Below are 13,271 nucleotides of genomic sequence, written 5' to 3' on the forward strand. Positions count from 1 at the left end.
TGTGATGGATAGAAAAAGACGGTAGAAAATCATAGGCTATAGAAGATTTCAACAATGCTGTACAAGTGCCCAGGGGACACTTATCAAGCTGGATCACACTCTGAACTCTAAAACCATCTCAATTAATTTAAAAGGATCCAAGACATAACGAAGAATTATTCTGACCATAATGAAATTAACTTAGACATTTCTGAAAAGTATCTGGAGAATTTCTCTCCAAATTGGAAACTAACACATTTCGGCGGATCAAAGAAACAATCAAAAGGGAAATTAGATGGTATTCTGAGCTAAAGGAAAATGAAAATTTGTAGAATGGAGCTAAAGTAGGATGTAAGGAAAATTTATAACAATGATCTATTTAAAAAAAAAAAAAAAAACAGAAAAAAAGGAATAAAGGAAACCCAAAGTAAGCAGAAGGTAAAAATATAATAAAGAACAGAATGAAAACCAATGAAATAGTTATAAAAAATAGAGAAAATCAGTGAGATCAAAAGCTAGCTCTTTGAAAAGATCAATAAAATTAATAAACCTTGAGTCAGACTGTAGTGGTCTTAATAACGTCCTCCCTCCCCACCTCCTACCCCACAGGTATCCAACATCCTAATTCCTGGAAACTGTAAATGCTATCTTATATGACAAAAAGAACTTTGGAGCTGTCTTAAACTAAGGATCTTTTTTTTTTTTTTTTTTTTGCATGGGCAGGCACCAGGGATCGAATTCAGGTCTCCAGCATGGCCGGCGAGAACTGTGCCTGCTGAGCCACCATGGCCTGCCCTAAACTAAGGATCTTGAGATGGGGAAAGAGAGTTTCCTGAATTATCCAGGTGGGCCCTAAATGCAATCATCAATGTTCTTATAAGAGAGAGGCAGAGGGACATGTGAGACAGAAGAGGAGGCAAGGTGACCATAGAGGCAGACTGGAGTGATGTAGTCACAAGCCAAGGAATGTAGCAGCCAGCAGAAACTGGAAGAAGCAAGGGACATTTTCTCCCCAAGAGACTCTAGAGGGAGCTCAGCCCCACATTTCTGCCCAGTAAAACTGATTTCACACTGGCTTCCAGACTGTGAGAAAATGATTTTTTAATTTTAAGAGACAGAGTTTGTGGTAATTTGTTACAGAGGAGGGGGAAATCAACAAAGATTCTTTAGCTATTAAAGGAATAATAAAGGGGTATTATAAACAACTTTATGCCAATTGCTCTAGTTTGCTAGCTGCCGGAATGCAATATACCAGAAACAGAATGGCTTTTAAAAAGGGGAATTTAATAAGTTGCAAGTTAACAGTTTTTAGGCTATGGAAGTGTCCCAATTAAAGCAAGTCTATAGAAATGTCCAATCTAAGGCATCCAGGAAAAGATACTTTGATTCAAGAAGGCCAGGGATGTTCAGGGTTTCTATCTCAAGTTGAAAGGTACACAGCGAACATGGTCAGGGTTTCTCTCTCAGTTGGAAGGGCACAAGGTGAACATGCCGTCATCTGCTAGTCTCTTCTCCAGCTCCCTGGGAGATACTTTCCTTCTTCATCTCCAAAAGTCGCTGGCTGTGGATGCTCTGCTTTGGGGTTCTGCGGTGTTCTGCTCTCTCAGAATCTCACGGCTTTCTCTCTTGTCGTTCTCTCAAATATCCCTCATTCTCCAAAATGTTTCCTTTTTTATAGGATTCCAGTAAACTAATCAAGACCCACCCAAATGGTGGGGTCACATCTCCATGGAGATAACCCAATCAAGTTTCTAACCTACGGTACTGAATAGGAATTAAGAGAAAGGTTGCTCACACAAGACTGTTTAGGATCAAATCATGGCTTTTCTAGGGTACATAAGTCCTTTCAAACCAGCATACCAATAAATTCGACAACTTAGCTACAACAGACAAATCTCGTGAAAGATGCAATCTTCCAAAATCCACATAAGAAATAGACAGCCTAAAGAACCAGCCCTATAGTCATTAAAGAAAACTCCAAGTACGAATTGATTGATTGGTGAATTCTACCAGATATTCGAGGAAGAAAAAAATAACAATCCTACACAAGCTCTTACAGAAAATTGAAGAGAAGCAAATATTTCCTAATACATTCAATGAGACCAGCATTATGGATGACAACGTAAAGTCAAAGGCATAAAAGAAATAAAATAAAAACTATAGCCCAAGATTTCTCATGATTATTGAGACAAAAATTGCTAATAAAATTATAATAAATAAGATAGAACAATACATAAAAAGGTTAGTAGGTCATGACAAAGTAGAGTTTATTCCAGAAATGTGAGGTGGGTTTAACATCTGAAAACCAGTGAACTTAATTAATCATATTAACAGAATAAAAAATAAAAATATATGAGTATTTCAACAGTTGCAGAAAAAGCATTTGACAGATTCCAAACTCCATTCTTAATAAATACTTTCAGAAAACTAGGAATACAAGGGAACTTTCTTATATTAAGGAAGTCAATATTATATTAAGGAAGTTAATTACACTTAAGGGCATCTGTGAAACACCTACAACTCATATCATCCTGAATGGTGAGAGTCTTAATGCTTTCCCTCTAAGATCAGGAATCAGATAAAGAAAGCTATTCTCACTATCTCTATTCAACATTGTACTGAAGAGTCTAGACAATGCAATAAAGAAAAAAAAAAAAGGAAAAAAGAAAGAGAAGGTACCTAGATGGAAAAGAAAGAAGTATAAATGTCTTTATTCACAGATAAAATTATTGCCTACACATAGAAAACCTATGCCATCTACAAAAAAAAGCTAACAGATACTAATAATGAGTTTAGTAAGATCACACAATACAAGTTCAATATAAAAACTGAACTCAATTTCTATATTCTACTATGAATAATTAAAAATTAAAATTCAAAAATACCTATTAGAATAACATAAAGAGAAATACTGAGGGATAAATCTGTAAAAAGATATGCAAACCTCACTCAAAATTACAAAACATTGCTGAGAGAAAGTAAAGCAGGCCTAAATAAATGGAGCAAGGCATTTTGTATACGAATCAGAAGATTCAATTTAGGATTTAATGCAATCCAAGTTAAAAATCATGAGTCTTCTTAATAGAAACAATTAGCAAGCTGACTCTAGAAGTTGTATGGAAACAAAATGACCTAGAACAGCCAAAATAACTTTGAAAACAAAGAACAAAGTTGAAAGACTTATACTCCATAACTGAAAAGACATTTTATAAAAGTATGATCCTGGCATCAACACAGACAAATAGGTCAATGGGACAGAATAGAAAGTCCAGAAAGAGACCCATATGTATTTATGCATATATGCATATGTGAATACACACACATACAAATATATATGTGTATATACATATACATATTTAATTTTCTCACAAATATGCAAAGGCAAGTCAGTGGAGAAATTATAGTCTTTTCAATAAATGGTGTTGTAACCATTGGATATCTATAACAAAAATACAAAAAACCAACTTCTTTCCACAGTTTACCCTGTATACAACTTATCTCAAAATGGATCACAGACTTAAGGTAAAACTATAAAACTTCTAGAATGTAAATTGAACTTCACTAAATAATTTCTGCTCTTCAAAAGGCACTATTAAGATAATGAAAAGGTAAGCCACAGCTGGGGGAAATTATCTGTAAACCACATCTATCTGATAAAGCACTTGTATCCTGGCTTTAAAAAGAACCCGTGCAACTCAATAATAAGAAAATGAAGAACCCGAATGTAAAAAATGAGCAAAAAATTGTGGGTATTTCACAAAGAAGACACATATGATTGTCACATAAGCACATGAAAAGATGCTCATTGTCAACAGTCATTAGAAAATGCAAGTTAAACCAAAATTAGATATCGCTGCACATTTATTAGAAGGGCCAAAATTTAAAAGTCTAAGCTTACCAAGCGTTTGTGAGGATTTGGAACAACTGAAAATTTCATATGTTATGGTCAGAGTACAAAATGGTATAACCACTTTAGAAAGCAATTTGGTAATTTCTTTAAAAAGTAAAACATACACCTATCATATGACCCAGGCATCTCACCCCTAGATATTCATGAAACAGAAATGAAAACATAAGTCTATAGAAAGGCACGCACACAAATGTTCACAGTAGCTTTACCAGTAACAGGCAAAATCTAGAAACAACCCAAATGTCCATCAGCAGGTGTATAATAGGTTGTGGTATATCCATATAACATACGGTTTACAACTACTCAACAATAAAAAGAAATGCACTATTTACAACATCAATAAATCTCAAAATAATTATGCTGAGCAAAGAAAGGCCAGACAAAAAGAGAATACATACTATATGACTTATTTGCTTGAAATTCTAAACACTTTAATCAAATCTTCAGTGACTGAAAACAGATCCGTGATTGCCTTTGGGCAGGGGAAAGTTGGGGGAAGGGGTTACAAAGGGGCACAAAGAAAGCTTTTTTGGAGGACGGGTATATTCACTATCTTGACTGTGGTAATAGTTTCTTTAGCAAAAACGTATGCCAAAATTCATCAAATTACACACTTTAAATATGTGTAGTTTATTGTATGTAAATTATACCTCAGTAGAGCAGCTAAAAAAACTACTTCACAAATAAACAGACTCTAGATGTCAGGAGGGCTGACACAGTGAAATGGATGGTAAGAAAAAAATTCAGACATTTGAAGACCATGGCCTTAACTTAAATAAGGGCACAAAGGGGTTACTAATTATAAACAACAATATTTGCTTCAACTGGGCAATGAAGCCTGCTCCCCTGAGAAGTGAGACGTGCCAAGATGTAGAACTCTTAAAATGTTTTCAAGGTTTTCCTTGCTTTTATTCTTCTCTTTCTCTTTGTTTTACTTTGTATGGATCTTATATATTGAAGAAAAGTTAAGAAAAAGTGGAATACTTTATGACTAATGAATTAAAAGATGCAGACTGTAGGAGGCTTCCCACTGCTGACAATCTTCACAGATAAAAATTCTTTATTTAAGACTAGATGACTATGTGGAGAAAGCAGGAGCTTCATTGGGAACAAGATAACCACCGCTCGGCTTCAAATATTACTTTCCCTTCTCCCCAGTTTAGGGCCATATGAGGGGCTCTGATCAGGCACAGGAAGGTCCCTCAACCCCTTAGTCCTCTCCTGAAAGGAGCCAGAGGAGGTCATTCTCCCATCCTACAGCTTCAGGAGACTGCGTATATATGCCACAGTGACATCAAAAGATCAATGACAATTTTCAGGCTTTCCTTGTTTTTCCCACTACTCGAGAATGCCTGGTTCACCCCGATAACTAGTTATTATTCAGCAACTTTTAGGGGCGGTTATAATTTAAGCCTAATTATTTCAACAATCACCAAGAATATTAGGGATCTGCTCAAATCTTAATGGAATTTCTAACATTTTAATAGTACTCCATGCTTTATGAGCCATCTTTCACCATCATAAGAGTTCTACAAAATAAGGAAGAACTGGTAAGGCTAGCCTCATCTTAGAAACGAGGAAGGTTAAGCACAGAAGGATCTGTTAACTTTCTTAAGGTCACAAGCTAATAAGCATGTAGAGACAGGACTTGAGTTCAACTTCTTGTTCATGCCATAATTTTCAAGAAATTTTTATGCATTATTTTTAATGACCTGATTGTTCTTACCGTAAAAGGACATCAACAATTTATGAACTATATAAGCAACAAAACCCAAAACTAAAGTACCTTAGAGTTTCTTTGTGCTTCTCCTGACTTCAATCCCTCAACCTCTTTTTTTTTTTCCCCACCCCAGGCCAGGTTTGATGGCCTCATCTGGCACCATCCCCAGCCTCGATTCCAGAGTTATCTACTTCAAAACATTTATTTCACTGTTTCCCTTTCCCCACTGCTGCATCCAGGATGTTGAGCAATTGTTTCAGAGTAACTGGAAAAATGAGCCATTCTGGTTTCATGACAAATTCAGAGCATCTATGAGTCAGGCTCTCCATACAACCAAGGGGCCTTTGATTCATCCCTACCTGCTCTCAATCACATCCTCCCAACATCCATTCCAACGGTCTTCCTCCTTTAACTTCCACTGCTCTCTCCTTTTTCTCCTGCCTCTCTGGCTGGGTATTCTGTAGACCACCTGTCCTACTTGAAGTGTCTTCCCACAACCTACTTTGTGCCAGCTACGGGAACATGATGGGGCCCACCCTCAAGGAACTCATAATATTGGGGTGGGGTGGGGGGAAATCACACACAGAAACAAAACAAGTTCCACACAATGACTTAACATGTCTTAAAGAGGTATGGGTAAATCATTATGAGACAGGCACAGAAAGGGTATCCCAGTTTTAGAGCATCCAAATGAAAACCAACATTTCTCACCTGAAACTTGTTCTAATTTCTTAGCAATTAATTTCACACTAACTCAGGGTCAAAACTGTGGCTTTTGAGAATGGCTTCTTCCTACTCCCCATATCTATATTTTAGTTAAAATTGATATACACATGCCTTGCTTCTTTCCATAAAGCATGCTTTATGGAAGCATGAAAGTGCTCATACAGTGTTGAATACCAGGTATGCCATTTACCAGTTGTGGGATTCTGAGTATTTCTCAACCTCTCCAAACCTCTCTTCTCTTCATTAAAATGGGTATATAGTAATAATACTATCATTATAAGAATTAGAGATGATAAAGATCCTGGCACATATTAGGTGTTCAATAATTAGTGGTGACTATTGTCATCATTTGGACAAAGCCTCTTTTATAGTCTCCAAATCTCCATTGTCAACCAGACCCAAGCCAGTCTCTCCACCCTTGACTACTAAAGCACATCACTGATCATTTCACTTGGCTGCTCAAAACTTTCAATAACAGCCCTATCAGGATCTATTTCATGAAGGGCACACACCTGCCCCAGCCTACCTCTCAAGATTTGTCTCATACTACCTTCCCTTCCACTAGGCAATGCTTCAACAATCTTTGAAAAATCTGCTTTACCCAAAATTTATCTCAGTCTCTTGACTTACACTGGTCCACCTGCTTGAGATGACATCCTTCCAATTTCTGTAACAATGGATCTTTCCTATCCTGCGATGTTCAACGTATAATCTACCCGTTCGATGAGGTCACACCCCTGCTCCCAGAGAAGATATTCTGATATCCAAATCATGATGTGGGCTTTATACCTCTCTTATGCTTCCACTATTGGCTAATTCATTTGTGGGTTATGGAGCCGCCGTCCCTTTCTACTAGAGCATGGCCTCCGGCAATGTGGGGTGTATAGTTCAGGTTTTGCCTCTGTTTCATCATTTTACTTCCCAAGGTGCTTAGCCCAGGGTCATGCAAATTGTAGACATTCAATAAATATGTGCTTAATATAGGAAGAAGAAAACAAGGAGGGAAGAGAAAGAGGAAAAAGGAAATACCAGGGAAAATAATGGTTATCAGTAACTCATCGCTAAAGCAATTTGAGTACATACCAAATTGCTAAACAATGTTATGATTAATTATAAACAACCACTAAGATCCTGAGCATACCCATGCTGTTTTCCTCCTCAATATGCAACAGATGATGTTTGTGATTATAAGCTTGGCACACGCTCTGTTTGCAAGAATGGACTGCTGCTACTGATAAATTCAACCCCATGTGGTTCAATCATTCCTTCATAGTCTGGCATTTATGCCAATACATTCTGTAATCCTTTCAAGGCAGTCAATTTGCCAGGGCATTGTGATGTGCCCATTGCCCACAGATCCGTGCCTTTAAGATGGTGAGGATACATTAGGGCCTGTGTGCAATGACCGTGTTACAAGTCATTATTATTAAGGTTGTTAGAGCGAAGACTACTCATAAGGGCAGATGACGATAGGGCTTCATAGTACTAAAATACTGTTTTTCAAAAACTTTCTTTTGTTACTATCAAATACTATTTTACATTCTAAATTATTTCCCTTGTCAAAGATATCTACAGAAATGAAAACAGTCATAAAACTTGGCTCAGCAATTGTCAAATTCTCAAATTGAGCATTCTCAAATGAGATTTTAAATCATCTTAACAACCACAGGAGTATGGTGCATTGCTAAGGAAAAAACAATTAAGAATTACTGCTCTAGAAAACCTTTCTTTAGAGAGAGGCACATCTTTTTCTTATACAAATAAGTAACTTTCTTAAATAACTATATTCTAAATGCTAATATTGTCTTTGGACAAAGCAATTTTTAAATAAGGACAGTGACACTCAACCAGTCAATCTTTCGGCAGTATTTTCACAACAGGCTGCCATTCTTAGTGACATGATAAAAAATTTTTTTTTACTACCTCATTTAATCAATAGATATTGCACTCCTAGAAATATGGATATATTTGATTTTCTTCTGCTGAAAGCTGTACAACCATAAGCAGCATTGGGAATATTACAAAGAGGAAAGGTCTTAGAATCAGGAACTGTAGGTTTAAATTCAGGTAGGTTATTTAGTAGCTGTTTGACCTAGGAGAGTTTCCTTAATCTCTCTGAGCCTCACATGTTAAATCTACATCAAAGGTGTGTTTTATAATTAAAGGTGGTAATACACGTCACTATATCCCAACATAAATAGTAACATACAATTTTATCCATCAGTTCATTAGTAGAATTTGCCATAGGTGAACACATTTTGAAAAATTTACATTAAAAATCTTCAAAAAACCGCACAGTTTTTCTTCTATGCAAATAGTCTTCACTTTTGAGATTCCACAAAAAAATTAAAATAGCTTCATTAAAACAAAGAAGAATTTTGCCGTAGGTGAATACAATTTGAAAGTTTTACATTTAAAATCTGAAGTAAATTGCATACGTTTTTCTTCTATGTAGCAGAGAGGGAAATCTTTCTTAAATAAATAAGTAATTTGTCTACAAACCGCCTTCACTTTTGAAATCCCAAAAAATAATTCAATAGTCTCATTAACATACAGAAATGGACTCTTATGGTTGGCAGAATGCTCATATACCGCTTACTAATAAACTACTAGGAATAAATCAATAATATCTATCTTAATAAATAAACATTCTATCAAGTTCAATGACATATACTACCAAATTATTCAGACAACCATAGCTACCCCAGAATTATTCCATTCCTTTGTCTTCATTTTAGATCCTATGCAGACGCTCTAGAAATCAAGTATCCCTATTTCTATCATATTTGAACATTTTGAAATACTATAAGCCATACTTCTAAACAAGCACATGATCATCTGCTTGCTTAAAAATAACAACAACAAACCAACACAGGTACTCATGGATATATAAATTTCTTACCTTTAGATTGAAGCATCCAGCAAATAAGTATCATTGAGAATAAAGGTGAAAACCTAACTACAATTCATGCATTTTCAACTGTTCTTTTCTTGCTATATTTGGTTATACAGTTGCTAGAATATGTATGAATAAAGAACACCAAAATAAACATGACTGAAGACACCAAAGATAAAAATCAGGCTAAACTAACTGCTCCATGATCATACAGTGAGACAGAATAGCTATTATCACAACAGCCTCACGTGATTTAGGAAGCATGATTGTACAAATGTATGTGGTACCTTGAGTGCAGCATCTTAAAGAAAGAGGATGTGTTTTCCATCACATGATTCTCAGGAAATTATAGTTTCAAAAATACCCAGGCACTAGAAATGAAAATGAACCAAACTTTTGAGGCTATAAACGTATTCTCAATTTTCAAAGTAGTTCTTGCCCTCCCTCAATTCTATTTTACCATTCTTCTCTTACTTCCATCACACATAAAAAAGAAAGCAAGAGAAAAACATGGTCTCCTATGAATTAAAAAGAGATAAGTGCTAGTTATTAAGTACAGATTAAGAAAAAAAGATGTTCTGGGGGGTGTGAGGGTAGTTCAGTGGTAGAATTCTTGCCTGCCATGTGGGAGACCCGGGTTTGAGTTCTGGCCCATGCACTTCCCCCCAAAACAATCAAACAAACAAAAAACAAATCAAACAAAAATTCAACAAATGGTGCTGCAATAATGGGATACTCACATGGAAAAAGAATGAAATGTGACCCCGTCATAAAACATACAAAAAAAAAAATTCTGTAAAAAGAGTTAATGCTAGGTTCTCCAAAACAGAGAAGGAAGTAGAACACTGGGGTTAAGGGAAGAAAAGATGATTCAGAATTGGAATTTTCCAATACTTTCATTTCTCACTTATAAAAGTACAAGTCCTAAAATAAATAAGGTAAGAAGTATAAACATTTATGGCAAAATGTAAATGCTATTGAAAAAATAGGGCAATATTGTATCTTCCACTTTTTCAGCTATGCTAGGAAATATGAGACAAAAATTTGTCTTTACTATACTGTGAATACAACAGACAAAACCTTTGATGGAGATCCACAAATGTGTTTGGTGACCATATGCATGAGGATCAGTACACAGCGTCCTGGAAGTCATGGGGTACATGTTGGATTCTAGCTTTGTTTATATGGCAATCTAAAAATATCCAGTATCATAGTATATAAGTAAAACAAAGCTCCTCCCTTCTTAGGGTTGATCTACATACTTGCTATCTTGACAAGCTCTAGTTATCAAAGTCATGAATGGCTTCTGAACTTGCTTTCAGTAAGTAAAGCATACCAGTCACCTCTGCAGACTCTTTAGGCAATGGTAGACCAAAACCTGGATTTCTATTGAAAAAAGTTAATGTACAAAATTTTAGAAGAAAATAATCACCAAAAAAATACTCAGATACAATTGCCAAATATAGCAATTATATTTTCCAGACAAAATACAAATTAAATAATAGAAAGACCAGTTAACCAGCATAAACACAGCTTCATTTATTCTAAAATGATGTGTTAAGAGAACTATAGTACCATACCACCGCCGTTAACTTTCTTTTCCCCAAATAATTTTGTGCCTAAAGCAATTAGTTAACTAAATGTTCCATCATGAGATCGATACCTAAGAGAAATCAGGTTGGAAAAGCAAGTTTATGCACATTAACAAGGTAGTACATTAGTTTTAATTTAAAAATGCAGTTGAGTTTCCAAAAATAATTGAACATCTTTATTACAGTAAAGTTTTAAGGCTTTCTGTTAGAAACTTATCTTGCTACATTTAGTAAAACTGAAAAGGATAAGATGAGATAACTAAAAAAGCAGGAGACTGAAAAATCAGTAGGTTCAAACTGTTTTTTAAAACTACTTATAAATCTGGCTTAGAATGAAATAATAATCTTCCAATCTACTAAGAAAAAAAATATGGTTTCAAAAATAAACATCCAAAAATTTCTACTTGTATTTCCAGTTATATATACTAGTTGATGGGCACGGTTAAGGACATGGTTTAGATTTACTCAGGTACTATAAAGACCAGTTCAGAAATTTCAGTATCCTTTTATGGCAAAGCGCAATTTTCAAAATTCTTGGCCTATAAGAATGATTTTCTTCAGGGTTACAATTTTATTTTATTTATTTGAAGATAAACCTATGATACATCGCCACACCAGAAACACAATTCATCAGTGAATGAAATCCAATTAACTAGTACTAAATCAAAAGGGAAGTAAAGAAAAACTAAAGCTCTCAAAGAACACTTAGGAGCAATATGCATTTTATTAGTATTACGTACACGGCATACCCCTGAGACTAAACAAAACTTGGATGTAAGAGATCTGCTAGTACAATACAAGACCCATGTGTTGAATTCCTGTCTAGAAAGAGGACATTAAAATATGTGCTTCTCTCTGTCGCTACACACACACACACAGATACATGCACATAGAGTGTGTGCATGTGTGTTTTTGCAAAGAAGGAAAGAAGAAGGGATGGAGGGAAAAAGAAAGGGGAGAAGTAAGGGAGGGAGGAAGGGAGGTTTTGTAGTTACATTAGAGAATCTCTTATTATTTGCAGACCTCTATTTTCTGAACCCCCCCTTCAGGCATGCTCCAACTCTCACCTGGATCACTTTCTAAATCACAAAACCCAGAATGGAGCCTGGCTTAGTCTCTAACCTCATCTTCACTCCTACTTTGATGAGGAAAATGAGGTATCACTGAAGATATAAATACACTTGTTCCAAATTGCTGCAGCAATTCTGTTCTTTCTTCCACGTTTTTGTTTAGATCACATTGCACATGGCTACAAATTTAAATGTTCTGAAAAACCATGGCAGAATTTCAATACAGAACAATTAGTAGCAGGAAATGGAAGAAGTGAGTTCCACATGCTCTACTCTAGAAATCATATGGTAAAAACCAGAAAAACTGCTCGCTTAGGAAGCACATATATTAAAAATTGGAACGATATAGAGAAGATTAGCATGACCCCTGAGCAAGGATAAAATTCATGAATTTTTGAATAAAATTTTCTTTGAAAAAAAAAAAAGAACCAGAAAAAGTAATACTGATATTTGATTAGCACATTCAGCAGAAAGAAATAATTGTATTCAGTGATTGCTAGTCTGAGAACAGATATACATGTCAAAACAAGCAACTTATCAACCTTTAAGCATGTTCACTAAATCCATTTTGATGACCATATCATAGGATAGCTTTTAATAGTGCTTTTCTATAAATTTTGGGGGGTGGGGGGATGGGAAGGCTCCAGGAATTGAACCCGAGTCTCTGGCATTGCAGGTGAGAATTCTGCCACTAAGCCCCCATTGCACCACCCTCAATACTGCTTTTCTGTGTTATTACTTTACGACACATTCTTATAGCGTATGTAAGGTTTGAGCAAGAAGAATGCAAAAGGTCATTCTCCAGATACCTTTGCTTTTAAATGTCTGGGATTTCTAACCTTATTTCCTTGGCATTTTTTTTTGTTTGTTTGTTTGTTTGTTTTTTTAACATGGGCAGGCACCAGGAATCGAACCCAGGTCCTCTGGCAAGGTAGGCAAGCATTCTTGCCTGCTGAGCCACCGTGGCCTGCCCTCCTTGGCATTTTTGTTAATTTGAGACTGTTTTTCATTAGGCAGTTCTTCTAATCCTGACACAAACCTTAATTTTACTTGATAGAGTTTGAGACACTCATCTAGATAAATATGGTTCTCTAGGGAAGAGGTCAGTATCTGAAAATCTGCATATGGCTATTTTATTCTGAGGCATGTCTGCAGTTTCCATACGGTCAGTGGCAATCTGCGAAGGGAGTCAGGATGTGTCTATTTAAAAAAACTGAAATTTGAGTTTCTACTTAGAAATGCTTTGAGCCAGCTACTTTTTCTGAAACCTAAGGCTTATTTTGTTTTAAAAATTGCAATCTGGTTTATTGAAGTTAAATTGGTATCAAAGCAAAGTAGGCTATTATAGATTTATGTTGTTAAATTTAAGCCCAGTGGT

At 35.6% G+C, this 13,271-nt stretch overlaps 1 protein-coding gene and 1 non-coding gene across 2 annotated transcripts in view; one reads left to right on the plus strand and one right to left on the minus strand.

Annotated features, from left to right (window-relative positions):
- The window catches only part of SLC2A13 (solute carrier family 2 member 13), a 359,669-nt gene that overhangs the window by 193,248 nt on the left and 153,150 nt on the right, over window positions 1-13,271 (minus strand). The gene's annotated exons all lie outside the window — the stretch shown is intronic.
- Window positions 12,198-12,305, plus strand: LOC143643018 (U6 spliceosomal RNA). Its single transcript, XR_013156071.1, has one exon. It is a non-coding gene; the product is annotated as a U6 spliceosomal RNA (small nuclear RNA).

Source organism: Tamandua tetradactyla, chromosome 7 (genome assembly GCF_023851605.1).
Source record: "Tamandua tetradactyla isolate mTamTet1 chromosome 7, mTamTet1.pri, whole genome shotgun sequence".
Taxonomy (NCBI): Eukaryota; Metazoa; Chordata; class Mammalia; order Pilosa; family Myrmecophagidae; genus Tamandua; species Tamandua tetradactyla.